This window comes from Myotis lucifugus, unplaced genomic scaffold (genome assembly GCF_000147115.1).
Source record: "Myotis lucifugus unplaced genomic scaffold, Myoluc2.0 scaffold_95, whole genome shotgun sequence".
NCBI lineage: Eukaryota > Metazoa > Chordata > Mammalia > Chiroptera > Vespertilionidae > Myotis > Myotis lucifugus.
The window spans coordinates 667,710-671,087 of record NW_005871143.1 but is presented as its reverse complement, the minus strand read 5'-3'; the positions used below and the strand labels follow the sequence as shown (position 1 = coordinate 671,087).

The window sequence follows — 3,378 nt, the reverse complement described above, 5'->3', positions numbered from 1 at the left end:
CGGGGAGCTGAATGACGGGGTGGACCTTGTCAGGAAAAGAACTAGGGCGAACCCTGGGTAACATGTGCATCGCATATTCTCTTCATTTCTAGCGTTGAGAATGGCTTTGGAAAAAAAATCATAGCATTATAATATGTGGACCGCAGAAGAAAGAAGAAAAGTTAGCAATGTTCTGGGAATGGTGCCCAGCTCTTTTATGATTCTGAGTAGTAAAGTTACAACATGCCACATGCACACTTGTTTGGCAGAGTGTGTGCTGAAGCAATGTTCACTCGAGGCCTCTCACTCATCTATTTCATTGTTTGCCAGCATGATCATTATTAATGAAGAGCGACTGAGCCTCATGGCAGGTTGGAGTTAGTTCTGATGTAATTGTCCATTATGTCTCTTGTAATCGCTTTCATGCAGTTCAGATTCCTCCCTTCTATTTCCTGAAACCCGACTCCCAGCCCTCTGATTCTTGGTGAACCAAAATGCCAAGTCACTTTTGATTAGGTTTCCTCTGTCTTTGTCTTCTGAGTACTGGACCGTGTGGCTCTCCCACTCGCAGAGAAAAGTCATTTAGAGATTTAACGTTGATTCAATTTCTATGAACCATGGTACAGTATCAACATTTTCCTTCAGGCAAAGGTACAAATGACACATTTTTTCCATGGGTGGTTTGCGCGTGTGCGTGAGTTCTAAGACTGTTTTTATTAAAACAAAGCCAGATCTACTTCCTGTGAGAATCGATGTTTTGTTGTTCAAGGATGGGGTGTTATGCTTCTATGTTAGTCCCCGGCTGGGGTAGGCATCGGAGGGTGGGTGCTGAGGAAGGATTCGCCGAGAGTGTCAGTTTAAAGTGGTCTCAGATGGAGCTGAGGACAGAGGAAGGAGAAGACTGCTTTAGAGGATGAAAAATGACATGGAAATGGACTATCAACCACCAACTGCCAAGTTGATTAGTTCAAAATTAATAATATGCCGAGCGATGATCTCCTCTTGACTTTGGTGGGGATTTAATATATGTTTCAATTACCCAGGTAATCTTGATGTTTTAAAGTGACTTCCAATGTCAAACTAAATAGGACACTATTCTCATTAATGAGTTTTTGTCTCATAAGTCAGAATCCCATGGATGGGTTTATGAGCTCTAGGACAAAACTAAGCAGTAGACTCCAAGATATTGAAGACTAAAAAAGTATTTTTTTAATCATCTAGTCCAGCTTTATTTCATAACCAGAAATTGAAACATAAGAGAGGTTAAGCAGCTTGCTGAAGGTCACACAGCTGGTTACTGACGTAGCCAAAATTCAGACACATGTATATTTACTCCCTAAGTCCTTTCCATTGTACCATGAAGATTTATGCTTGTTTTGCTGCTTTTGCTGTCTCTTTCAATTGGGGAGTTGAAGGTAGTGGGGTGTGAGAGGAAGGGAAGAGTTTACAGAGAGAACATCCCCAAAGGAATCCATTTCTCAGAAAGGGATGGCTTAAATATGGGTGATACTATTGTATTATAAGATCTTCACTCGCTTAAGGAAAAGCCTATGATAAAGGATAAACACTCACTCCTAACAGGACTCCAGGGGTTTAGAGACTCCCAAGACCTTCCGATATTTAGCAATGATGCCAGACCTGTGGCTTCCTTGAGTTTAAAGCAGAAGCTGTTTTTGGTGTTTCCTGCCTGTGCAATCTCTCCCCAAAGAGCCAACACACAAAGTGCAGGTCTGATTACAATGGACATGTTGCAAATATGGTAAAGAATCTGTAGGTGCCCTTAGATTTCTGAGAATTTTCCCTTGAAAACAATTTCTAAAGGAATGCTTTATGAAAAATACTGGCGACTTCCAGGCAACTTGGAAAATGCGGGTTTTATTTATGTTTTCACTGACCACCCTCTCTCCTACATACCGTATGCATTTGCTCTTATCCACATGGGTCTACCCCACGAGGACAAAACCAGCTGTTTCTCAGATGTTAATTAGGAAATAGCATTCCCCAGGGCTGTGAAATCAGAATGAGCAATCAGACATTTTCCAAGTCAGGGCTAGGAGAGACAGACCCTAGAAATGTAGTCGTAGGGCCCAGCAGCATGGAATTGAACTAGTCTGTCCCAAATACAGCTACCAGCCAGGCTGCTGAGGTGAGGCAAATATCCTGATTCAGGCTGCAGGCAGTGTTTTGGGGGGTGCTCGGAGCACTGTGCCTCATCTCTACCAGACACAAGCCACCTGGGCGGTGGCTCCGGAAAAGAAGGTAGCTCAGCAAGACCAAGCAAGACCCAAGACTCATTCATTACTTAGGTTACCAGCCTAGAACACACCTCTTACCTCAGGTGGCAGTACCCTTCGTTCCATCCAGGATACCCCAGTGGCTGCTCTTAAACTTTTTTTTTAACCGACATACACATCAACCTGTGAAAAGAACAAAAGTTTTAAAATCAGGAGTCCCAAGGCCCACTCCCAGTGGGAAGCAAACCACACTGGCTATAGGGCCTCTTTATGTCTAAGGCTTCAAAATGATCTCTGCGGTCATTTCCCAGTTTAACATTCTGCATTTCTTACCCTGTCAAGGCTGCACGCTGCAGTCATTATAACTTCTTCCACCTGGACCTGAACACCTCTATGCGGCACTGCGTGCTCTGTCTTGTTACTAAAGGTGTGGTCCATGGACCTCAGTCAGGGGAAGGCTGTAAGAAATGCAACTCTCACACGGCCCCAGACTCACTGAACCAGACTCTGCATTTTAGCAAGATCTCCAGGTGATTGGTTTTAGAATCTTTGTTCTAATGGACTCGCAGAAAACCAGCTGTGAGACCCATCAATTCTGTGCAGGTAAACACAAACTAGAAACTCTGTTGTTTGTTACATATTTACATACCACAAACAGACAAATAAACTGTGTGCGTATGTGTATATACTGTACATTTATGTATGTATATGTACATGCATTCTCTCAGCAAGCAGCTAAATAAGATTAGCTGTTTAATTCATTTCGAGGATCATCCAAAAACTGGTCTGGAGCACACCTGATTTGCAGCGCTGTTCCCGGAACTGCTTACGTGGTAACGAGCAAAACACCCACGCTTTCTGCCCTCATGGAATTTACAGTCCAATAAGAAGTTCTCACAATAACTAGAAAATAGAGAGCATATCTCTTACACCTCTGTGTCTTCCAACGTGTCTAGAAGAACTAGAACAATATGGTAAATGTTCAATAAACTTTACTAAAATTCAAACGATTATAGCAGAATGCCAGGAAATTACCTGAATAATATTTTGCAATTGTTCAAGCTGTTTGGACAAAACCCCATCAGGAAGTTGAGAAGAACGTGGTTTACCTTTTAATTTATTCTGTTTCTTCTCGTATTATCAAACTTGGAACAGTTTGTCAGGC

At 42.5% G+C, this 3,378-nt stretch overlaps 1 long non-coding RNA gene across 1 annotated transcript; it reads right to left on the bottom strand.

The window, feature by feature from the left end:
- Positions 1 to 263: 263 nt before the first annotated feature.
- Positions 264 to 3,099, bottom strand: LOC111826676. Its single transcript, XR_002830036.1, has 3 exons — positions 3,011 to 3,099; positions 2,313 to 2,396; positions 264 to 857 (listed from the first exon to the last, which is right to left on the bottom strand). It is a non-coding gene; the product is annotated as an uncharacterized LOC111826676 (long non-coding RNA).
- Between the last annotated feature and the right edge of the window lie 279 nt (positions 3,100 to 3,378).